At 45.3% G+C, this 27,084-nt stretch overlaps 1 protein-coding gene across 1 annotated transcript in view; it reads right to left on the bottom strand.

The window, feature by feature from the left end:
* The window catches only part of LOC146806291 (uncharacterized), a 131,622-nt gene extending 104,783 nt beyond the window's left edge, over nucleotides 1–26,839 (bottom strand). Inside the window, exon 1 of the mRNA XM_085620623.1 lies at nucleotides 26,786–26,839. The gene's annotated coding sequence lies outside the window, so the exon portion shown is untranslated. The remainder of the gene's footprint in view (nucleotides 1–26,785) is intronic.
* Nucleotides 26,840–27,084: the final 245 nt, after the last annotated feature.

The following is a 27,084-nucleotide window of genomic DNA, read 5'->3' as shown; positions in this document are numbered from 1 at the left end:
GAGCCTCGGTGCATATGCCAGTTCAATCCGGTCCTGGGGCTCACCAGTCCCGGGCCTGGGGCGAGCTGGACAAAGGATTGGGGGTGTAACCACCCCCCTTCCTGGTCCCACCCTTAGGGAGGGACCTAGCAGGTAGTCCGGCCCCTAGAATCCGCTTAAAGGTAGGAGCTGTGTCCTAAGACTTCAGACATCCTGGAATCAACTTGAAACTAAGAAGAAGACGGGAACTTTGACGCTCTGCCGCACAGAGGACTGAAGCCAATCTCCCCTGTGGTCAGGGAGTGACCACCTTGCTAACGCAAGCACCATCCAGCGAATCAACGTCTGCCTTGCCGCCGCCTCCCGCCGGAGCCCGAGCCCAGAGACTGACAAGACCTGGACCTCCAGACCTCTCACCGCCCGATCCACAGTCCCTGAGAAGAGGAGACCCGTGGAGGCACCGAGACACGTGGAGCCAGCCATCTTGAAAAGACCACGACAAGCTGCAAGCGCAACAACCGAGGCTCCCTCCAAGTTGTGCTTTGGGATCTGAGAAGCCCAACACCCGAGCAGCATCTGCACCAAAGGTGAGCCCTCCAGCACCTTCACGATCTGCGTGGGGCCCTTCTGCATTTTGCCACTCGATGCGCCTAACCGGTTGCTGGCCCGCTGGCTAGTGGCCATCTTGGCGACGAACTTCAAAAACTACACTGCTGGTCTGGTTGCTCCAGACTGGCCCTTGCTCCCCTCCAAAGGAGCAATCCCTCTGACCTTGCTGGTCAGAACCATCAGCTTATTTCGTTTTCCACAACAATTGCTTTTGCCAAGGCTTGTTTACTTCGATCAAGTCGCCGACACCGTCGACAGCGAGAGCCTGCGTGCGGCAGCTCGTGACTTGACTCCTGGACGTCGTCGACTTTCAGGGACCACGTGGCTGCAGAGACAAGCTACACCTTTCTTCCTGTTTGCACCCGACATCGCCTGGTACCCACCTGGTGCCACGATGGTCACTGGCTAGTGACTGTGAACACTGTCCCCTCTGCTTACAGGTCTTCTACAACTCCGATCCACCCTGGGATCCACCGCATCCCTTCCGGACCGACCGCCTGCAGCATCTTTGTCCACAGGCTCCATTGAACAGATAGAAGAAACCCGACGCACTTCGACACCTACGCACCCGCTTCCTGTGGGTGAGGTAAAGCTGGCACTCCGGTGCCCAAGTGTAGAGTATCATCTCTAGTGTCTGTGTTTCCAATCTTGAGTTCATAGCCCATCCGGAAGATTCCTTTTGCAGTAACTTTGTACTTTTTACGCACCCATTGAAAACCTATGGGAGCTCGCGTGTGACTATTTGCTCTGCACACGCAACCCGTGGACCTCCTGGTCACTAACTGAAGTTAGCTCCTTGTAGGCCCAGCGATTCTAGAGGCCCTAGGCCTTTTCCCTTTTCTGTTCGTGGTACTTATACCACTATTTTAGTATATGGTTTGAGCGGCCACCAGGGCCTATCCATATAAAGTGCAACTTCTGTGTATTCTACTGTAATCTTGTTTGACGATTTGTGCTCCTGTGCTCATAAAGAGACTAGGGCTTACTTTGAGAAATAAATACATATATATTTTGAATATATATCTGTGTGGTGCCCTTTCATTGGTATAAAAGGGGGTTGCATTTGGTAAAACAGCTTGCTTAACACGTTTCACGAGTTTAGCCTCAAAGACTGCTTAGCCTACGCTACCACTAGGGCAGCTAGTCCGAAAAGGTTGACTTACAACCACACCATAAGGGTTGCTTGGCATAGTACAAGGTGGTCACTTTAACTAGTGAACATCATATACCAGGCCAACTTCTCACAATAGGGATCTATCAGGTCTCAAATGTGAGTAAGGTGCATAAGGGGGCTTTGGTTCTTCTGTGTTTAGCCTATAAGATCAGGCCTGGGAAAATCTTAGACATTGCACGTGCTTTCTGTTAAGGTTGCCACTTGAGGCGGGGTTTAGCCCAATCTCTTGGAAGGCTTTCGTTACATAGTGTAACCATGGGATGGAGAGGCCTTTGTCAAGTCAAGCCAGGTCAAAATAACCTTATTTCGGGAGACAATGCCATAAAAGTATACACAAGATACATTAAAGTTCATTATAAATAAATAAAGCAGAGAGTATTCACATCAAAACACAATTTGTATATAAATATAATAATTCACCAAATAAGCAATTGAGATAAAATTTGGCAAATGGTTGTAGAAAAGTCAATTAATTATAAGCAATAGTAGCCAGGTGTGGGGAATTCCTATCTCGTGACGCCCGAGACATCTAGATTTCTTACAAGGGCATGAGCTTTTAATTTCTATATTGTCCAAAGGACAAGTAGACAGTCTTACGGTCGGTACACAGCTGTTCAACCCTTTTCCTCACAGCCAGTTTCATTTTCTCCAAGCACGAGACAACATGGAGCTTCTGCAGCTCCAGAACACTCACATCCCTGGAATGTAAGAGGCTGCCTTAAGGGCCACTTGGCTCCTGCTCTTACTTTAACCTTGTGACCCCCTGCCTTTTCTGCTGTGCTTCGCCCTTGAGCCTCAAACCGGCCCCAAGATCCCTCCTCACCCTAGCCTCCGGGGGCCTACAGTAAAGCCCATGCTTTCCCTTCTCATGCAGCCTCTCCTTTGCAGTTTGCTTTTCCTGTACACCTTATGTTTAACCCGGTGCCTGTACTGGCCAACTCCACCCCAACCCCTCTGCTGCCCCCTCTGACTGCCCTGACCCGCTCCCCTTGGCCTCTCACATCTTACCCCATCCAGGGCTTACATTAAAGCTCATTAGTTTCCCCATGGAGAATTCATGCAATAATCAGGAGCACCCTCATTTCTCTCCTTGCACTGGGCCTATGTCTCACTTTGTGAATGCACCAGGGGCATCTGAACACCCTGCTGTGGCAGCTACAGCAGCCATGAAGTTCATAATGGGGCTCTTACTTCTGCAGGTCCAGACAAAAGTTCATAACTGACATGAAAGGGTGGATAATTGAATGAGAGAAAGTATAGATGTAAGGATGGATGAGTGAAAGAATGGATGGATGAGTGCAAGGGTGAATGTATGGATGGATGGGGTGAATGTGGATGGATGAGTGAAGGGATGAATGGTTGAATGAAAGGGTGGATTGATGGATGAGGGAAAGAGTGGATGAATATCTGATGGGGTGGGTGGGTGGATAGGTAGAAGGATGGATAGATGGTGGAAGGATGGATAGATTAATGTGTGGAAGTATGGATAGATTTATGGGTGGGTAGTTGAGAGAAACGGTGGATGGAGGGATGAGTGAAAGGGTGGATGGATATGAGTGAAAAGTAAGATGGATGGGGTGAAAGACAAAAGAGCCAAAGGATTGATGGAGGGATGAGTGAAAGGGTGGATTGATATGAATGGAAAGGAGGATCGAGGGGTGAAAGATGGAAGAGCAAAATAATGGCTGGATGGAGGGATGAGTGAAAGGGTGGATGAAGGGGGTGAAAGTGGATGGATTGATCAGTGCAGTGAATGGATGGATCAATGAAAGGAAGGAGGGATGGATGAGTTTGGATGATAGATTAGGAGCTGGAAGGATAGGGCATTGTGAACCACTTGCTTTAGCAGCTACAGAGGGGGTGGGGCTCTTGATGAGCCTCTTCTGTCTGCAGCTCGGCAGACAAAGGCCCATAATTTACGTGTAAGGGTGAGTGAGTGAAAGGATGGATGTGGGGGTGAAAGGGTGGATAGATGAGTGAGTGTATGAGTGTATGTGTGGCTTGCTAGATGGATGAATGAGTGAAAGGATGAATGAGTGACAGGGATGGTGGATGGATGATGGATGTGTTGATGAAGGAAAGGGTGAAAAGATAGATGGGTTGCAGGGTGGATGGATTAGTAAGCGAAAGGATGAATGAGTGAAAGGGTAAATTGATGGATGAGCGGAAGGATGAGTGAAAGGGTAAATTGATGGATGAGCAGAAGAATGGGTGAGCGAAAGGATGGATAGATGGTGAAAGGCTGATGAAAGAATGAATGGAAGCCAATGTAAAGGTGAAATGCTAGAGATCAGCGGGTGAATGAAAGGATGAATGGGGAGATTTTCAGAAAAGAGGTAAAATAAGGAAATCACTACTATTCAAATCCTTCTATACCAGGAGCCTGACATAACCAGAGAGGCTATTATCCGAGCTCTTCCATTATGAGCGCTGCCATTATTTGACAGTGCACTACAAAGCACCAAAGGGACAAGTGGATTTTGTACAAGACAAGTAGATTTATGAAGCTACCTGTCCCATGGACAAGTAGATACTTTATTAAATTACACACCCCTCAGTAGCAGGGAATAATGAACAGTGCAATAAAAGGGATATAAAGGAACAAACTGTCACGAATCAAGGTAAAGGGCCTTTGTGGTATCTTCATGTCTTTGCCATGCATTCTCTCCTTAGTTATATATCCCCTGCTGTTCAGTCATTGTGACTGTGAGGTAATAATATGCTGATGTGTGCATGGTTTGAGTGAGTGTCAGTTGGAATGTGTGGGCTGAGCAGCATGGATGCTGCTCCAAAGCTTGCCTTCCTGCTCCCTTCATACCTACTATACCTGTAACCTGAGACTCCTACCTTGATAATAAACTTTATCTTGTGTCACCTACACTACTAGCTACCCTGCATCTTCATATACCACAGACTTCCTTCAAACCAGCCACATTGTACCCAGATATTTGGCAACCGTGCAGGCGTATAATGGCCGTCAGTCAGGTCTAAGTATGAAAAGGGCAATACTATGCCTTTATGTGCCTAGCTGCCTACAAATCGGTGATAGCCAAAGAGAGCGTACACGGGTATGGGAAGGGCAAGCAAGCAAAAATGGTGCGGGGAACAGTTTCCTTAGGGAAGGTGCATGCTGGGCAAACTGGAGATTCTGGTGCCAGCCTTTTAGAAGAAATTGATTTCAGCATTAAAGTTCCCACTCTAAACTAAAAGTACAACTCCCTATTCATTGGCACAGCGATAATGTCCCAGAACTGCTCAGAGACACAAAACAACTTAAAATCAAGAAACTTGCCTGACAAAGTAGCACTGGCAGCTTTATGGGCATCATCAGGCATTGCTTTTGCCCAGTAGAGTTTTTTTAGAGACTCTTTTGATGGGTTAAGGCCACCTGATGGGTTCTCCCATAGGTCAGCCAGGCCACTGGAGATAAGTTTCTTTTTGATGTGTTGGAGCCAGATGATTTTGTTAAAGTGTTCTAACTTAATGACATCCTGTAAGGCAGTGGCATGATGAGCTATCTCTGGGGTAGACCATAATCTCCTCCAATACAGCACTAGGCGGAACCTGCCTTTACATTTTACCCTTTTTACACCCATGTCCAATGTCAAAGGGTAAGAAGGAGTGCTGGGGGTAGAAGGGCAACAGTTCTCACAAATGTATTCTCAGTTCTAATTAGTTCATTGATGCACGTAAAGCCCCAGAGCTCTGCCCCGCAGAGAGCAGAAACTAATGCCTTCACCTCATAGTTCTGGAGGGAAGGTACTATGGGTTTCCTGATGTAGGCTCAATGCTCTTCGGAGAGGACCCCAACTATCTGTCTGTGCCGAACAACTGCCTTACCACTATGTGGCTTCCATGGCATATTAGCTCAAAGAGTAACGCCCAGGTAGGCAAAGGAGTCAACCTTCTCTAGGGGAATTCTCTCCAATACTAATCTCCCTTCTTGCGATTTGTGCTAGTTAAAAACATAAGTTTGGTTTTTGCAGTATTGATTTCCAACCCTTGAGTGCAACAAAACTCATCAAATGTTTTTAGAGCCCACTCTTGGTCTCGGAGTTCAGCAAAGTATTGTCAGCAAAGAGGAGAATTTGTATTTTTACATTAGTTAATGAGGGGGCATCTGTGTAGGTCTGAGATAGAAAGGGTACGATTTCATTTAAATACAGTGTGAACAAAGTTGGGGACAATACACCGCCCTGACAAATGCCTTTGGACACCCAAATCATCTCAGTCAGCTGGGACTGTGTGCAACATCAAATTCTGGCATAGTTATTTTCATGGAGGCGTATTACTATGGAGAGAATGTTGGGGTACATGCCGGTATCACTGAGAACTTGCCATCATTTTTTTTTGGGGGGGGGACAAGTTAAAAGCAGAGTTTAGATCGACAAAGTCAACGTAAAAGTTGCCTCTGTCGATTACTACCGTCTTCCAATAGATAACAGGAAGCGGAAGACTTGATCAATGGTAGATACTCTTTTACGGACCCCAGCCTGAAAGGGACTTAAGACATCATTTGCATCTATCCAATCCTGGATTTAGTGCACAGTGGCTAAAAACCTGTTGTATGTGATCTATAAGGTTTATGGGCTATAGTTTATCGGCTGGGACCTGTCGCCCTTTTTAGGTCTCGCCTGAGACAGCGCTTTAGCGCTGCTCTCGCGAGAGCTTTTGTAAATGGGGGATCTGGAAGTGCAAACGAGTGCTTTCAGGCCTCCAAATACAGTGCATGTGCGCCGGGCGCGCGCACCATTTGGAGGCCTGAAAGCACTTGTTTGCTTTCACTTTCGCGGGCCGCACGGCAGTAAAGATCGGCAGTAAAGATTGCAATCCCTTTGTTCCCAGCATCAGTCCAAGGACTGCAGAGGAGATTCAAGTCTTTGTGACACATAGCAGCGGTGATGCATTGGTTCTGGTTAAGCCAGACTTTTCTCTTTCTGTACACAGGTGAATAACGTACAGACAGAACCCCCTCCCCCTTTCACACCACCAGATTCTCAAAGTGCAGCGCACTACCTGTATCTCGCTGTGATTGGGCTCTGCTCAGCAGTGGATGGGGTGCCCCCACCCCCATCTCCAGCCCCCCCCCTCCTTAATCCGCACGCCTCTGACCCCAACTCTCACCAGAGCCCCTCTGCTTCTGGTTCATGTACTTGTTGTTGAAAAACATGGAATGTGTGCTGCCCACCGACACACACAGCGTGTGAAAAGAAAGAAACATGCAAAGACAACAGACCCGCTCTGTTACAAATACACGTTTATTATACGCACACAGCCATTGTGCCTCACGCACGTTCGTACCCACGTGGCCTCTCCCCACACTCCCGTCGACACAGACAGTGCCTCACAGAGCAGCACACCGCACAAAACGGCCCCAAGCCAGGGAGGCGCTAAACGGAAACAACTATGTATATGACATACCTATACAATGTGTTCATGCAGCCTTATAAACATACAGACATCTATTTTATGGACAATCTAGCTGCATAGATAGATACTTATGTCTGGAAATAGACCAACCAACCGAGAAAGAGAAAGGCGCATCCACCGACCCTACAGCCGACTCTTCCAGAGGCGGCCGCCTAGACGACAGGCACACAGGACCGACAGACTGGCAGGCAGGCGGATAGACAGAGAGATAGATAGATATCTCTCTCGCTCCACACACACATACGTGTGCATAGTTGTAATTGCATTTGTATACTGCTTACTACCCCTGGCAAGGCTCTGACCCAGACACACAGGTAAACCATAAACTACACACACCATACACAAGGCATGGATACTTATGGTGTCACTGCTTTAGCAGCACACGCCTTGTATCGGCAATTTATGTTCTGTTCCAGAAACTTCCAGCAGTGCACAGGTCCACGACAGGCTGCCACCGAGCTCGCGCTCTCTGCTGATCGCTGGCCAGTCATGATTTGTGGCTCAGAACCAGGGGCGTAGCTCCAGGGGGTGTTTTGGGTCCTACGCCTCCCTAAAAATGCATTTTGCAATAAGTAGTCGGGTGCAAGTGCTTTTAGTCGGGTATGGTGAGGCCTGTGTCAGATTTCACCTGGGATTTTTTACACAAACAAAAACAAGCACACACCTGCTCTCTCGTGTTTTGAAGGTCTTAGGAAGTGTTGGTTACTTTGAAAAATATTGTGTTTTAGGTACTGCTTTATATCTTCACAAGATATGCCATCCTGATTGTAGGGAAATATGAATTTCACCCCCCAATCCCCCTCAATCTGGCTGGCCAAGCTACGCCCCTGCACTGAACTGAAGTCAAAACTCTGAAAGTATTTACGAAGCTGCTGAAGAGAATAGACCAGTTTTGTCTTCCTGCACCCCCCCCCCGCTCCTGCCGCTGTGATCACTGTGTCTGTGCTGTGTTCACATGCGAGTGGTTCTGTTTTGCTGACGCTTGTGTGCATCTGTACACGTCAGCAGAGGGGCCACAGACATATTACAGGACGGAGACAATGTGCAGGGCGCACACGCAAATTCACTGCAACAGAAACATTATGGGGCAGATTTATGACGACTGGCGCATCCCTGCATATCAGCAGGGATGCGCCAGTTATTATGCGCCACACCTGCGCCACCATGCATGCGCCGCATTTATAATGCGGCGCACCATGGGGCAAAAACGGCACAGATGCGTGACGCATCTGTGCCGAAAAGTGCTGGAGTTGCGTCGCAAGCGCGACGCAGCTCCAGCAATGATCTGGGGGGCCCTATCTTTACAATGCTGCGTCAATCCTTACGCCTGCTTCAAGCAGGCGCAGGGTTTTGACGCAGCATGGGCCTAAAAGTGACTGAGTGAAATCTTGTAGATTTCACTCAGCCACTTTTAGGAGGCGTTCCTGCGCAGGAACGCCCCCACCTGCCCTGGAACGCCTACATGTGGCGCAGGGCTTTACAACGTGACGCATCTCCCAGATGCGTCACGTTGTAAATACCCCGCACCATGGCGCAGGATTTGCGCCGCTGCTGCGTCACAAAAGTGACGCAACGGCGGCGCAAAAGTGGCGCAAGTGCAACATAAATCTGCCCCAGAGCTTTTAATATGCGGAAGACATTTTTTTAGATTGTTATACGTACTAGCAGATTGCTTTATTAGAACGTCTTCAAGTTATTGTTTTAATCAATCCAACGAATGTAAACACAAAAGGAGGGACGTTCGCGATTCAATTCAACTTGAACCATGGTGGACACTTCAGGAGGCCCCAAGCCCGCAGGTAACATTTTAATTATCAGTGCGGCGGGCGCTCCAGACTGCAGGAGAGGCTACCAGCTGTGGGCAGTGACCAAGTGTGACCATATAAAGTATGACTGTGCCAGTGCGGGCACACCACTCGCAGGACGCTGTTTATGTAATTTATATTGCGCTTGTCTCCCTGTGCGTGTTTGCCGCCCCACCACCCCTCCCAGATCGCTATTTTTTTTACATTCAGCAGGTGCACATCACTCACGAGACGTTGGGAATGTGCACGTCTGAGTTGAGTTTGCTGTTATTATGGGGACGAGATGGAGGCTTGGCGCTAGGGCTGCTCCGGTGCCATCGCTGCTCCTATGTCTCCCTTCACCAACAGAGGTATCCTTTGCCCTCCATACCCTCACTCGGAGGGCACTGCTGCTGAGCACACATTGGGAGCAGGGCTGGCGTCCCTCCCGGCCTTGCCCAGCAGCATCTAGCTACCAACGGCCGCCTTGGGCGCCTCCCCCCCGCACACAGTCCATGGTGCTCAAGTACACCCCTGGTAAGAAACATACAAGGGCTTCCTTTCTCCTAAGGCTCAGTGTCTTGCCATGAACGTACAGAGCAGAGCCCCTGCTCTGAGCAGTGTTTCTTGCTCTGTGGTGGCGCCGCATTGTTCTGCCTCCACATCGAGCCCCTTAAGACCCTAGCCATGAATAACAGCTTCAAAGTTCACCAGCACCGCGCGCGCTAAGGGTTTGGATTTACGTTTTCTATTGTACTTGTTTTTTATGCTCTTTTGTTTATCGGAACTGCTGAGCCGACTTTGAGCCTAGCCCTTTTTGGGGGCTTTGCTTTGAGGCGGTTGCAGCTAATAGCAGATGGGATGGCCTGCAGACATCTGCGTTTAGTTTGTTTGCAATGCCTTTTCCATGGCTGACCTGTACGCGACAATATGCGCACCTTTAAACATTCAAGTCAGCGGTGTAGCTGCTAGAGGGGGCATGGTGCTGTGCTCTTAACGTGAGGAACGACTAGTTTACTTTTATACGTTGAACACTGCTGGAGCTGCCCAATGCCGGTAAGTTACTGAGGGGCGTGCATCTATACTATTCCAATTACCATGCTTATATTAAGTTCTCTTCGTGTGACTGTCAGTGAGGGAGCGTGTGCATCCTATCCACATACATTTCTTGATGTAATATTGTAGTCGAGTAGCGTGTTGTAACACAACACATTAGGGATGGTAAAGTTATGCGTACTGTTATAGTAGTATGTGATTATTATAAGTCTGTGTGACGTTACTGTGCGCTATGTATTGGCACTCACTAGTTTAAGCTAAACTTTTACCTTTTACAATGTAATGCAGTAGTGTTGCTCCAAGTAGGGAGTATGCATACAGTGTTTTTGGTTGAGCCTAGAGTCAGATTTTCCCTGACACGTCATATAAACTTGTGGGCATCAGGGGCGTTCTTGAGTTGTGTGTAACACCCCACCCCTGTATCGCAACCCCCTCATTCTCTCAGCTACGTGCATTCAAGCCCAGTGTCTGGTGTCACCATTAACCACTCTCCACAGCATGAAGGCCCAGATACACTCCTGCCATGCAGGAAAGCTTGACTCATGGCTGCTTGCCCCAGCCCTGACGGCTTGTCGGACGTGATAGGCTGGCAAGAAATCTCTCTACCGCATGCCAGCCGAGCTCAAACATTTTAAAAGCGCTTGGGGAAGGCGTGCACCAAGAGAGGTGGTGCGTGCTTACTTCCCACTCCTACGTTATACCAATGTGACTCCTCAAATCTCTGTTACCAGCTCTGATGACTCTGACTTTTATCCTTCTGAGGTCAAGCAGTGAAAACCATTGAATTAATCAATTGCATCACTTATTGAAGGCTCGAAAGAACTCACAAAGCGTACCCCTGGCTCCACCTCTTAACAAACTTCGACCCTGGGCGGGCTGCTCGCTATCTCCCGGCATGGATTAAAAACGTTTAGGTCTGCTGCAGAAGCTGGGCGTTGAGTTCCCGTCGGCTTCACCTCCTCTCTCTTTGAATTGTTCCTGGCCAGTTGTGGCAGACTGCCAAAGATGTGACTTAAATGTTCCACTCTGCCTTAACTTACTGACAGTACACAATAGATTGAATATTAGCCTTGGCCCAGTTACAGGTGTATTCTTCAGTTCATTTTCTACCAGGTCTCACACAACACACAGTGAATCCTTCAGTAAGCATAAGTGTGTCGATATGAAGTACCTTTCAGACCTTTATAACTGATGCATGATGTCTGATGCTTGTGGATGTTTGATTCCTGATGTCTGATGCTTGTGGATGTTTGATTCCTGATGTCTGATGCTTGTGGCTGTCTGATGCCTGATGTCTGATGCCTGTGGATGTCTGACGCATGATGTCCGACACCTGATGTCTGACACCTGATGTCTGACGCATGATGTCTGATGCATGATGTCTGATGCCTGATGTCTGATGCTTGTGTATGTCTGATGCCTGATGTCTGATGCTTGTGGATGTCTCATGCATGATGTCTGATGCCTGATGCCTGATGCTTGTGGATGTCTGATGCTTGTGGATGTCTGATGCCTGATGTCTGATGCCTGATGTCTGATGCATGATGTCTGATGCCTGATGTCTGATGCCTGATGTCTAATGTCTGATGCGTGTAGATGTCTGATACTTGTGGATGTCTGATGCCTGATGTCTGATGTCTTATGCCTGATGTCTGATGTGTGATACCTGATGTCTGATTCCTGATGTCTGATGCTTGTGGATGTCTGATGCCTGATGTTTGATGCTTGTGGATGTCTGATGCCTGATGACTGATGTCTGATGCTTGTGGATGTCTGATGCCTGATGTCTCATGATTGATGTCTGATGCTTGTGGATGTCTTATGCCTGATGTCTGATGCTTGTGGATGTCTGATGCCTGATGTTTGATGCTTGTGGGTGTCTGATGCCTGATGACTGATGCCTGATGCTTGTGGATGTCTGATTCCTGATGCCTGATGTCTGATGCTTGTGGATGTCTGATGCCTGATGACTGATGTCTGATGCTTGTGGATGTCTGATGTCTCATGACTGATGTCTGATGCTTGTGGATGTCATATGCCTGATGTCTGATGCTTGTGGATGTCTGATGCCTGATGCTTGTGAATAAATTAAAGGCATTGTCATTTACAATACCAATAGCTCCAAAACTCGCAGTTGCGAGACCTATTGCATTGCAAATGCTTGTTGTACATTGAGAGCACTACGGCTCCCTTCCAGGAATCAGGGATGGGTGCTCCCTTAGCAATGGCATTAGCAAGGATAAGCACATATTTAGACCATGCTCCAATATTATGGAGGAATATGTAGGCTGGTATACCATTTGGGTCAGCAGCCGTGCCTCTCATGATAGTGTTAAGGGCGTCTAAAATATCAGATAAATCAAATATTGGCTTGACGCTTCTCAGATAAGTAATAGACAGAGAAGGACCCTCAGTTAAAAACGTTGTGCTATTGTGGTATAAGTTCTTAAAGATAACTGACCACTCAGATGGGGAAACATATTTATTAGGTTTAGGTGCCTTGTGGTATTACCACCCCATGAGACCAACGCCCAAAATGTAGTAGGATCCCTGAAAAAGGAGGCATTCTTATGGTCCTGTCACCTTTGTTCGTCCCAATCCTTTTTGGCTTTATCCAAACACTTTTTATGGACCTTCCTAATAACAGGAATTCAAACAGAATCCTGAGCTCTGATGGCCTGCACCAGAATACTTTTAAGCTGACGACATTCCCCGTTATACCAGAAACTGGGTTGATGGGCACATTTTTTAAGATGTAAAACAGGAATTGTGAAGTTTGCCAGGATGTGTTAAACAAGCATTGGCATAGCCAAACGGTCTCGCCTTTGGGACCTTATAAGTGTTTAGCCATGTAACAGTTGATGTTATTGCACCAAGGATATTGTGCTGGATAATTAAACACTTATAAGGTCCCAAAGGTGAGACCTATTGTCTATGCCAATGCTTGTCTCATTATGTTATTTCCCTGCCCTAGGAACCCACATTAGCAGCAGGGGGTCACTGTTTTTTTACATTAGTGGTTGTTTCACCGCCAGGGTCCCATCTTACCCTAGCAAAATTCCTTGTGTAAAGTTCTTCAATCAAAGACAGTAAGTCACACGGAACTCCAATTTTCCCAAGGACCTCCCACAGTTTTCTCCTGTGGACAAGGTCAAATGCATTCACTCACTCAATCTCTGGAACAGTTACACTCAAACACTTCCCAGTACACTCAGCAGCTCACTCACTTACACAGTGATTCATTCACATGCTCACACTCACTCACTCAGCCACACTCACTGACTCCTCTACACAATTATTCAGCAAATCCCGTGCACACTCACTCACATACTCACACATACAATCTATACAGGCGCACAGCCTCTCACTCATTCGCGGTCACTCATTGGCTGACTCAGTCAGTCACTTGTCCAGTTACTCATGTGATGACTTATTCACTAATATGCACATTCACGTACAGTCATATGTGCAGTTAGTCAGTTACACTGTGCCATACACCATACACAGTACAGCACTGGATAGAGTCGAGCCCTTGACAACACCTTCCGTGTTTGATTCTGTTACATAACCTCGCTCTCCGCGGCCTTTGCACTACACCGGGTGTAATACGTCCTTTGCACCACTCCCTGCTTCATGTGCCTTTCCACCCCACCCTGGATCACATTCCCTACGCATTCAGAAACGTCACGCGCTTCAGTGACAGAGCGCACTGGGTGATTTCTGGGCTGTGTTCGAATGTCTAAATGTATATGTCGGTACAATTATATAGCGCCGACCAAGTAAAATGCATCGAAGCGCTGTACAGAGGTGCGGGTAGAGATTATCATGAGTCACCCGTGAGAGAACACGATAAACCATTGTCCTCTTGTTACTCGACCTAATGAAAACATGTGAACTTTTATGCCACAAGAACGTCCTGAACTACTACAACTCAAGCCGCTGCCTTGAACCTCTCAAAAGCTGTATTTTATGGGACTGGAAATTATAACAAATGCACCGTCTGTGTGGCGCTGTCCCTCCCCTGTGCCCAACAAAAGGGTGAAAGTGCACACTGCTGAGGCAGGACGCACGGGAATATACTAGGGATCAGAAGAATAGTTTTGTCCTGTTGGTGCTAGGTAAATAAACGAACCCTTATTTTATCGGAATGGATGGAGCGGGGAAGAGATTACTTCCCTTTGAACGCCCCTGAAATGTTTTCTGACCTCACGGTTCTGCATTTGTGGTGTTCTCAGTGAGGTGGGGAGCGTTGTGGAATTACACATTTCCTGTGAGGTCATTTGACTGTCTGTGGGGCCCACGGTCAGTAATCCGTTAAATGAAACGCGTGACATGTCATGTGTTGGCCTGGGGTGGAAGTGAGCTTTCGTCCTGTGACAGCTCCCAGAGGCCGGGATACATGCACGTAGCTGGTGTCTGCGGCTCGAGAGCGCCGTGAGACAAGCAGCAGTGGGCGCTGGGAAATGCACTAGAGCACACAAGGTTCAGACACACACGGAAGCAGAGACACTGGCACAATTATGGGAAGCACGCACACCCACACACAGACACACACTGATGCAGAGAAGCATAAACACACCGACCAACACACTGGCAAACTGATGGAGACGAGTCCATACACACACACAAGGGTACAGGAAGCATACATACACAGACACACAATGGTACACGGAAGCACGCGCGCGCACACAGTGATACAGTTAAGCGTATCCGTGCACAATTTACAGAGAAGTGCACACACAAACAAATCACACTGATAAAAGGAAGGACAAAAACACACACCGGTACAGATGCCACACACACATAGTTACAGGGAAGCACAATCAATAACACACAATTTCCACTTACGTATATAAAGAAGCACACAAACACAGAAACATACAAACTCAAACTAGATTACGTTGAAGCACACATACAAATGCACGTGGCCAGTGCCAGAAGCAAACACTCGTACACAAAAGCACACATGCATAAAACACAAACAGAACGAACGCACAGAGTACACATACGGAACACACCCAGGGGAAGCACACATTACTGTGATATAAAAAACACAGACCTGTTCATTACAGATATGAAAAGTACTCTGCGTTCACTAAGTATCAAAAGGACATATCACCCTCAAAACTGCCGGGTTCTAATGGACCTTTTATTTCTAATTCGCTTATAAGAAAACGTGTGTATTCTTAATCCCTCCATTACACAATTATTGTAACTGAATGTTAAAAAAAAACGTTTCCGTTGCATCAGGAGAATATATTGTGAGTTTATAGGGAAATTATGAGGTTGCAGGTAGTTAATGCATTCTAGTCATTTAAAACAGTTCCCACAAAAAGTTTAAAAAATGTTATGATAATTACACAATATGTCTATCTATAAAGCGCACACTCAGCCCTTGGGGCATCATCTAGGCGCTGATAGGAGGTGTTTATTGTATCCCAACTCAAGTGTACCTATTTCATTTTATTGATCTCTTAATGATGAAAGGCTGAGTAAACCCGCCTCGATTTGAACCTATGGCCAGGAGGGCAAAAGCACCGTGGCGTGAAAGCAGTAGTCCATGGAGACATTACATGCGGCTGTAATAATAAAAAAAACATTTTTTACAAATAAACTTTATGTGGGGAGCTAGAAGTTACCCACCAATCCCACTCCTTCATCCCCTACAATCATCCATAATACAAACCCCATAATTGAATACACAAGCAGTTTCTAAGCGCTACCTAATAACACATCGCATGTCTGTCAGAGGTTCAACTGTCGCAACATATCCACACCTGGGTCGCGTTTCAGATGTAACGTGTCCCCACAAAACACAAACATGAAGCAAATTAATTTACACACAACCATAAACGCACAGCTCTCCACCCCTTACCCGAAATCAATTGCAAATTGTTACGAGCTCGTTTCAACACCGATCTGACTGCTAGGGTGAAGAATGTGTACATTCCTAGATGAACAATCATATTGATTTTCCTTGTTTTGCCCTTTTTTTGTTTTTGTGATTTCATTCCCCTAAGCCCCCTCACATTCCAAGGTTATGTTAAAATCTCTGAGTGTACCGCTCTGCGGGTGCATTTTTTTCTGCCGTTGTGTCTGTCCTTGCGACAGTGTGTGCCTTTAAGAAGGGAGAGCTGTCCCAGTGTGGGAGCAGCAGCTTGGGGGTTACAGCAGTTTATTTCCTGCTCAGTGTGCATGCCACTCCCCTCCCCTCCCTGTTGTTTGCACTGGGTAGACTCGCTGCTAAGGGGGGATGACGTGCATACACTTGGCAGCGGCCCAGGAAGGATTGTCCTCTCTCTCGCTGCAGAGCACAATGACATCAGGCAGAACCCCACGTGGTCCAGCCTCATACACAAAAAACAACAACTCCGCCTACCGCTTGATTCATATAACAAGCGCTCGCCATGACATATACTTTTCTCTTTTTCTGCCGTCCCACATGGATAGCCTCGCCTGCTAAAAGGCTTCTTATCTTTATGGGGCTATGTGTTTGGCCCCATAAAGATAAGAAACCTTTTACTTCAGCCGGAAAGCAGACGAGCCCGTCCATGTGGGACGGCTCAAAAAGCCTAACATAAACGTCACGTAGAGCTCTTTTCCAGTGGCTGGCCACCATTTAGCATAAACAGTGACGCCAGCCGATGGGAAAGAGGGGCGGGGCATAACGCCCTTTACAGAAAAATACCCAAAACGTTAAATCTCGCCAGCGAGACTGTGCATGCGCGCAACCCACGCAAGCGAGACCTAAAAATGACTATGTAAGACTCTAATAGCCTTGTGGTCCTTTTCATTAACGGGGCCATTATGCATTTTAGTCCTGGCGGATAATGGTGGGCTAATATTTGGTGCCATTACAATTGTCCCATATCTGTTGTGGGTTCACTATCTCTTGTGGAAGAGGGGTAAAAGCGGTTAGGTTAGTGGCTAGGGCAGAGAGCTGACATGGAGAGGGCAACACATTGTGGTCGCTCTCAGCCCTTATTTATAATACCCATATCGTCAAAAGGTGACCACAGCCTCAGATCGACCAGATTATAGTCGATATGACTGGTATTGTTGGGTTTGTTGCATATGATAGCCCCCTTGAAGTCAGATCTAGTGCGGCCATTAGTAGCACTAACCACAAGTTCAATGAAAAGGCCCTTTAACTGAGGAGCAGCCTGGGTCCACTTTATATGGGGGCAATTCCCAAATGTGGAACAGTCCATGTTTCATCTTCATCATATATTTGCTGGACATTGTGCTTTTCGATGGGCTCACAGGTAGTGTTGAAGTCCCCTGCCAAAACTAGGTGATGTTGCAAGTGGCACCCTTCTGGATAGTCATCAAGAGATTGGAAGATTTGTAGGCTAAACCGCCCTTTTCCCCTCTAGCATAGAATTAAAAATGGCAACACAAAAGTTCTTATTGATCGATAGTTGAATGCTCAGGATATCTGGACAGACTATGTCTAGCTGGCAAATTTTACAATTAAGGGATGCTCTGATCTAAGTGGTTTCACTACCTGAGGGTCCACCAATTAAGCTCGATTTTGCTGCGACATGAAATTTAAGGTAGTTTTGGGCTAAATATTGGGTCAGTGCTCCATGTCTCTGAGAAAAAACAAATTTTGTGTTCGATGATGAATTTGTTCCAGTCTGGTCGAACCATTTTAGACCTGAGACCGGCAATATTCCATGATGTAGGTTTTGTCAGAGGAAGCCGCTGGACAATGAGGACACTGCATGTGGTACACATCGGGGCGAAAGGAAATTCAACTGGCAAAGTAACATTGGTGACTATCAGACTAGTAGGAGTGCTAGGTGTAAAGGGTGGACCAGGGCTCATGGATGGGTTAATGGTTGAATAGACTTCTAAAACGAGAGAGCGGGGTAACAATGTCATAACACTATAGGGCTCTAACATGGGCTGATGGTTAGACTTCATTGGAGTTGAGCAAATGTGCTGCATAAGTGTTTTTGCAGGGACCATGAGTCAATCTACATTGCTTAGATTTGATTAGATTCCCCCCTTTGGTGAATGGTGCGATGCCAGTCGTTTTCTGTGCGATACTACTTAAACTGTACACATGAAATAGTTGGTGGCCAGGACTTAATGTCCAGGGCCACCAAGTTTTCACCCATGGCCTCATCCTTGAATGCTAACTTGATCATATCAAACTTTGAGTGTGGTGAGGAGTTCCTCAGGGCGCTGACAATGTCATCATGAATGACTGACTGACAGCCCCTGAAATGTCTGATCCAATGTGTCAATTTTTTTTGAGGGAGTCCTCTCCCTCGCATCTTACGTAAATGAGAAAGGCTTCTGACTACAGCCATGTGAGGTCTGGTTGGTGGAAGAACTGTCAGCTTGATTGCATCTGTCAAAAGTACGAGGCACCTGTAATTGATGATTATTGTCCAGTAGATTAATCTGGCTGGAAATTCGTAGAGATCCAGAGCTCAGATGGTGCCCGCCAAGGTCTTTGTAGTGGCCCTGGCCTATGCCCCTTGTGGAACCTAAGTAGGTGTGGTCTGATGGTAGGCTGGGTTGTTGGGCAACTGTGTATTGACCTTGATGATGGGCAAATTGGTACCCCTGGCCATTAGGAGTTGTTTTCATGTACGCGACAGATGAATAATCATAGATTTTAGCTCCCCTACCTCAGCCCTCTGTTCCATAATTAACAAGGTGCAACTATACATGTCAGCACAAGGAGAAACGAGCGGAGCAGATATAGGGACAGCATTAACAGGGGCATGGGAAGATGACTGTTACTCAAGCAACTCGAGGAGTGGCAAAAAACGGTTGCTGCAAGGAAGAACATCTTCAAGAGGGGGTGGCTGAGGTGTGACAGTAACAATTAGATCAAGGCTCCAGATAATGAAGCTAGTCTAGGCCAATTCTTTAATCTTTCAAACATGCTTGCAATGTGCATTTGCTGGGGGTTTGGTGGGGAGAACCCTGGGAATAGTGAAACATGTTGGGTTGGGACTAAGCAGTTCCTCACACTCGACCAGAAGATCCCCTATCCGGATAAGCGCACAATTTCCCCCCGCCATTTTTAAGAGAAGGTGCTGGTGCTTTGTACACGGTTTGTGCTGATTGTAAAACTAGGGAACTGAGTGCCCTTAGGGCCACACACCATAATATATGATTTGGAAAAATTGGTCTGTAAATCAGGATTGGCCAAAAATTATCCCAGCAGATGCAGTGCTTTTGGGTACGAGCCATCAGCATGGCGTCCTCAGCGTATAACACGACAGGGAGTGGAGCGCCATTTACCTTTGGGACGTCAGGGGTACAAAATGATTTTCAAAAAAGGGCTGAGCTTGTTAATGTACAGGATAAACAACAAGGTGGCAAGCACACAGCCGTGTCGCAACCCACAAACAATCTATATTTCATTGGAAACTTTGCCATTTGGGCCAAATCTTATCTGGGCCTTCATATTCCCATGCAGAGATGCTATAAAAAATTTAGATGTGCCTCGTCCATTCCCATTGAGAGAAGGAGTTGCCAAAGCTTTGGCTGATTAATGCAGTCAAATACCAAGGAAAAATCCATAAATACAAGATATAAAGTTGTTTGCGCTGCTATTGTGTACTTGCCTACACTTAAGTTTAAGTTCAGACATTGCTCAGTAGTACCCGTGCGGATTCTGAAGCCATACTGACAAGAATGTATAATGGCATATAACTCCCTGGGACCTGATCCTGTTATACGAAACTCTTCCCAGGTTTAAACAGCATTTTAGTGAGATGGGGCGATAGCAGCTTGGTAATGACCAATTTTCTTTCTTGAAAATTGGATAAATAGTGGACGTGGCCCAAGAGCTCGGTACTGGCAAATGTTTGAGATTGTTAAAGACATAAGTCAGCTGTGGGGCCCAGAGTTCGATGTTGCATTTAATTAGATCGATGGGGACCCCATCCGAGCCAACGCCCTTCTGCCAACACTCTGCTGAATAGAGGCAAAAACTTCATATAGGGTGACTTGTATATCTGGATAGTTGCTAACATTCGGCTTAAACCGTGTTGTTGTTATTGGCGCAGAATGCATTTTGTAGAAATGTGCCAGCTGTGTCTCACTGGTGATATGACAGTCACTCAGAGTCACTGTAAGGTTAGCGCTTCTCATGGCCGATATATCAATCCAGAAGGACTTCGGGGCATATTTACGAGCTGGCGATAAAAAATTATCGCCGATTTGTGGCCGATTTCGCCCGAAAAGCGGTGATAATTTTATCGCCTAATTAGCAAGGCCTTGCTAACGCGTGAAACCTTGTCGGGATCCTAACGCCCAGCTTTGCATCTCTAATGAGATGCAAAGTGGGCGTTCCTAACCTAACATGACAGGAGAAGTGCAGCATAGCGGCAAGAAAAGTAGTGATAACCCCTGTTATCGCTACTTTCCTTACGCCTGCTTCAGGACTGACTTAGCCATGATATCCTATGGAAGGTGGATATCATGGCTAAGTTTGTGAGTCCCTATCAACAAGCTAACGCCACATTGCGTGAGATTATCGCTGGGTTTCCAGCGATAATCTCACGATAGGCAGTTAGCGCTAGGATTTTCATCACTGAGGAGATAAGCGTTGCTAATAGCACGCTATCTCAGCGATAAAAATCCACGTTACCCGGCGATAATTATCCTCACGCTAAGAGCGCTGAGCGATAATTATCGCCGGTTGTTGCTGATGTGCCCCTTCCTGTGTTTTTTTGGATGCTGCATAGACTAGTGTATCCCACTGCTGTGAGATGACCTCCTTCCACCTCTTTGCAGTGGCTTCTTTCTAATGTTTCCAGAGAGCAGCACCTGTGAAGGGGTCCTGGGGTCAGCTACCGAACATTCGCGGTTAAACCATCTCGGAGCTGTGTGAGGTACTTTAGGGGGTTTTGAAAGGGATTTTTGTAATGTTTGAGCAAAATATCGCAAAGGCACTAACTATTCCCTCATTATCTCCCTCTTCGGCCAAACAACTCAAAACCAGCCCCAGGTTCTCATTTAATACGTTTATCCAGGAACTGGAAGGGATTCTGAAGCTTCCATACCACTCTAAGGTTATCAGTGGATGACTGTAATTTGTCAATCCCGGCAGCAACATTAAATTTCACCCTATATGTACGGTCAGACATACCTCAATGGGCTTATGGTCTCCGAAATATGAACAAATGATGGCACCGTGCAGTAGTGCGTTAGGTAGATTACGTGTAGGAAAAATGTAGAAATCAATAACCCTACCCCTAAATGTGGGTAACCCCTGATCACTAATACCGGCCTCATCCATCACATTATACAAATCAAATGACAAGAGGAAAGCCTCTAGCTCCCTACCCCCTGATCACATCACATCATTCCGCAGCTTAGAATGAAGGGACAGCCTTGCGTTAAAAAGGGCATCCGCTGCCCTTCATTGATTGCTTTACTCAGAGGAAAACCAATGCATTTAAACAAACCAGGAATCCTTGAATTTGCAATAGTAACAAAATCAGTATAATAAATGTTAATCAAATGCAGGGAGAGATCACACTCAAAAAACACAACTTGGAAGTCACTTCCTTGGATTTACAGAGCTGTAGCTTGGCCACCAGCCAACGCGTTTATCCAAACTGAAAGGCCCCCCGAAGGACGGCCAAAGCGAGATGGAGTGGCCATCACACTAAAACAATGAATGAAGCTCCTCTTACACAACAGGCCGGAGATCCCAGGTTTCCTGGTGCATCACAATATCCTAACTCCTTACGGAAAGCTGCCACTCTGATCTATGTATCTTCTATGTTGCTATAAATGTTATTTATGAATCTTAGAGCGAAGCCCTGTGCTATTGCAGCTTAAGATGTCCATGGGAGGAGCACATACATTTGGAATGGCACTAGGGGAGTTTGTGGCGGGGGACTGAGGCATAACCACAAGTTGATTAAACATGACCTTATTCGAAATACGCCTGTGCTTCCCCAGACAATCATTTTCAGTAAAACCAGACACGGCTGCATACCAGTTGTTACATTCCTGGGCTGACATGGGCTGGGAGTTGTGACACATTGATGGAGACCTTTTCTGCATAATGGGCATGTAGTAAAAACCCAGTGGTAATGAGGCAACCTTTGAATTGGCAAAGGGACCCTTAATGTTATACCTCAATAACTTCCTCACACAGGGCTGATGTCTACAATTCATCATGATGCAATCTCCCTCTATATTGTTGACCCAGAGCTTCACCCAACAAACCCTGCACATCATTAAAAACTCATTGCACTCCCTGACATTGAAAAGTTTCTGGGTGCTGAGCTGGTGAATGACCCAATTATGCAGCTGTTCCCATGACTAGGTTTGATTATGCTTTAAAGGGGGCACTTCAGCCAGAATCAGCAGATAACAACATGCTGCTGTATGTTTAAAGTCTCAGTATTTGGGGAAGAGTCAGTCTATGATTGCCATAGTTCCTCGACCATAGGCCCCCAGTGGTTTGAATGAAAAGTCCCTGCAACTAATTCAGTGGGAAGATGTCTGTTGGGTCTCAAACTGGAGTTGGTCAAGATGGTAGATGTGGAGGGTATTGAATCCGCACAACTGCTGCTGATGAAGAATAAGTAACCCCTGTAGTCACATGGCACATGCAGCAACAAGCATGAGCATCAGCATTATCATCATTAATCATGTTAGTGCTATTACTTGCATCACTTGCCTCACAGACTCCTCTGATATTTAGACCTACCAGTAACACTCCTCCTTCTCCATGCACTACCTATACCCTTGGATATTACCTAAGTTAGAGCATGTGAAATTATTGCAGGAAATAAAACACTTCTAACATCTGAAATTATATTATTAGCCGGAACACAGTGCAGGGTATAGTGGCATGTTATAGTTAATGTAGTGTGGAGAGTGAGGTGACAAGACTGTCTACGAAAGCTCACCAGTGATAGTCATTGAAAGGTTGTGTATAGGAATACATTTTAGTAATGAGACTGACTTACAGTAATATGAAAAAGGTACGTAAATTATAATTTCAGCAGATAAGTATAAGCTATAAATTTGCTGTGGTTGTGTAGTTTAAGGTCTGGTTGGCACAACTTAGATAGAAATAGGTGTGTAAGTGGTGCCTAAATTATAAAATTAAAACATAACTGTAACAGTAGAATTTCTATGGTTTGTGGAGCTTATTTTGGGTTTGTAATATACCAAACGTAAATTAGGGTTTCTGAACTATAACTTAGTTGTAAACCTTGTTTTTTGTGTGACTTTCAAAGGTTTATACAATGTCAGTGCCAATTTTGTGATATTCGTCCAGTTTAGTTTAGCTTAGCTTAGTGGATTTGGAGTGTTAGTCCGTTGAGTGTGACATAATATATATTGGTGGACCCCTTCCTGTTTGTGAATGGTTTTACCACCCTTTTGAAGAGGGTGGTAAACTGCAGTGTTTTGCGGTTGCAAAACAATCATACATAGGTTTAAGACTCGCTACTAGGAAGGGATGCCTTTGGCACGCCCCTTCCTCATAGCCAGTCGCTAACCCTATTTTGCGAGTCACTAATAGATTAGCGAATTGCAAAATAGGGTTAGTACATTGTGCATCCGTTTTTTTGTGGCCCCAAACGGGCCAAATTGCCCATTGCGATCACAAAAAATGGTCGTACATCTGCCCCCTGGTTAGCAGGGACCCAATGCACTTACAGTCTGAAATCACATCAAACCAACAGGGATAGCCATACTAAAAGATGCACCCAGTCACACACTGACCCAGACGCTAAGATACCTAGGCACACACTGATCCATACACTGACACACCCAAATACACTCAAATTCATATAGGGACACAGCCGCATATACACTAAGGCATAAACTTACACAACCAGACACACACTGATGCATACACTGACACACTCAGGCAGACATTGACCCATACACTAAGATACCAAGACACACATTGATACATACACTGACATACCCAGCCACACACTCATGCATATACTGATACATGCAAATACACTCTGATTCATATAGTGACTCGACTGCACAGACACTAATGCATATACTGACACACCCGGCCACACACTCGTGCAGACTCTAACACACCCATTCCCACACTGACCCATACACTAAGACACCCAGGAACACACTGATCTATACACTGACACATCCAGGCAGACACTCATGCATACACTAACACACCCAAATACACTCCAATGCATATAGTGACACTGCCATATGAACACTAATGCATAGATTGACACAGACAGGCACACTCTGATGCATAAACTGATACACCCAGGCAGACACTCATGCATCCACTAACACACCGAGAAACACTCTGGTGTATTTAGTGACACTGCTGCATATACACTAAGGCATAGACTGACACACCCAGCCACACATTGATGCAGGCACTAACACACTCAGTCACACACTGTCCAATACACTAAGACACCCAGGCCCACATTGATGGATACACTGACATACACAGGTACACACTCATGGATCTACTAACACACCCAAAAACACTCTAATGTATATAGATACATGGCTGCACAAACAATAAGGCATACACTGACACACCCAGGTACACACTGATACAGACACTAAAACACCCAGTCACACACTGACCCACACACTAAGACACCCAGGCACAAACATGTGCATACACTGACACACCCAGGCATACACTAATGCATACACTAACACAACCAGATACATCTTTATGTATATACTAACACACTCAAGCAGACAATGATAGATGCACTGACACACCCAGACACACACCTATACATATACAAACACAGCTAGCCACACAATTATGCATACTCTGACACACACAGTCACCCACTCATGCATACACTGACACACCAAGAACACACTAACACATATGCTTACACTTCCAGGTACACACTGATACATATGCTGAAACATCGAGGTTCACACTGATGTAGACAAGAATAGTAACAGACTTTTAGAGGCTATGAGCAAGAGTGGTATATAAATGCACAGCTATATTTGCCTACTGTAAGAAACAGAGCAAAGAAAAAAGGAAAATATGTGTTCTATAACTATTTACAACCAACAGTGTAAAGAATACAGCAGTTACTCAGTGAATTAGCAATAATGAAAATTAATGTGGATGTTAATTTGCTGTTTATTTTTTCCAGATACACACTTTGAAATAAAAAAAGAATTGCCATGCCAGACAAGAAGCAAACATGAAAGAAACAAAGGAAACAGTATTATCAACTTCAAACTGAAAAAGAAAATAAGGTGTAGAAGGTCCAGATGGAAGAAAGAGAAACTGTAAGCATACTAAGCAGCTTATGAAAAAAATATGTAGTAAAATGCAGAATGAGGGTAAAGTCTTATCTAAAAATTGAATTTACAGTTCAACTGGGCACAAGAAAGGAGTTCATGTTTCTAACAGTAGGAAATGTTTTCAGATAGGAAGTAGTTTGTCAAGGAGACACACAGTTTAAAGACTTACAAGATAAAACATTTTGGACTAGAGTAATACAGACTTTGCTACAAAGAATGGAGAAATATAAGAGAAGAGCTGCATTTAAACAAACATAACATATTGAAAGCATTGTTGAAAAAGCACTTGTTCTAAAGAAGAAACTGCTTATCTTAACATTGAACAGAATTTGGACACTAGACAAAACACTGCTGTGTATGAAGGAAAAAACCCTCCGAAAAAGGCTTATGAATAGGACGAATTTTTGCAAAATTTTTAAACATGAATGGAAGTAAACCTCTAGTATAGAACCTTATTATAATGAGGAAAGCTATTTCCAAAGAGAACACACTATTGCATGTAGTTGATATACTGGTCGTTGTTCTGAGTTAAAATATGGTACTCCTATTGCAAAAGAGAAGATGGTTCTTAGGAATGTAGAGGAAGTGATAGCTGAAGAGGTACAATGAAGGGTTAGACAGGCCCCTGTATACAAGTTGCAGTGTTTGGAAGGAATCATTTGCAATAGTTAGAGAATTTTTCATCAATTTACAGATAGAAGTATCAAGAGAAAAAAATAGCAAATTTGCAAGGATTAGATCAATGCAAAGTCTGGGAGTACCCTAATTTACAGGGACATTCACTGGCATGTCTATCAAAGAAAGTGGGCACAAGCAGCTTTCATCACTTCAGGATGCTAGCTGTGCATCACTCTAAAATGCAAAATTTAGTTAGGAGACTTTGCATATGCGAAAACTCCTGCTTTATGTGTAGGAGAGATTAATACAAGTCCATTGCATGGTACAGAAGCAGAGGAAGAAAAAGTGTGTAAAGCTATTCAGCTCGTTTCATTGGTCCTGAACAGCAGCCTAGGGAAAATGAAGACTTGACTACTGGAAGTGTAGAGGAAAAAGATACATGCATTAGTACTGAAAGTTTTGTAAAAGACATTGCAAAGTTTAACAACGGTTCTTCAGAGAAACAAAAACTGTGTTTGTTTTTGTTGTTGGCGCATTCATTACAATAGTCAAAGTAGAAATGTTGAATTGTACTTAAAAAGTAAAAAAGAGAAGAAAGGGAAGTGGCATCAATTTTCTGTAAATTTATTTGTAGAAGAACGGTTTGATTTGAGCACACTTCAAATTATATGTAAGTACTGTTGTGATAAGTTGGAGGATAATAAAATGCAAGCTACAGCTGCCCATAACAAGTTAGATCTAGTTTTAATGCCACCAGAACTTCAAGATTTAAATGTTTACAAATCATTTCTGACACAATGTATACATCCATTCCAAGCTATAGTCCATATGCAAACAAAGACAGGGAAGTTACCTCCAACTGATCTCCAGAAAGGTCTTAAAGGTAGAGTTGTGTACTTGCCATTCAATTTCAAGCAGAATTGCCATGCCAGACAAGAAGCAAACATGAAAGAAACAAAGGAAACAGTATTATCAACTTCAAACTGAAAAAGAAAATAAGGTGTAGAAGGTCCAGATGGAAAAAAGAGAAACTGTAAGCATACTAAGCAGCTTATGAAAAAAATATGTAGTAAAATGCAGAATGAGGGTAAAGTCTTATCTAAAAATTGAATTTACAGTTCAACTGGGCACAAGAAAGGAGTTCATGTTTCT

This window comes from Triturus cristatus, chromosome 8 (assembly GCF_964204655.1).
Source record: "Triturus cristatus chromosome 8, aTriCri1.1, whole genome shotgun sequence".
Lineage (NCBI taxonomy): Eukaryota > Metazoa > Chordata > Amphibia > Caudata > Salamandridae > Triturus > Triturus cristatus.
Note: the sequence above shows the minus strand (reverse complement) of the source record. Positions and strands in the feature narration are given on the sequence as shown.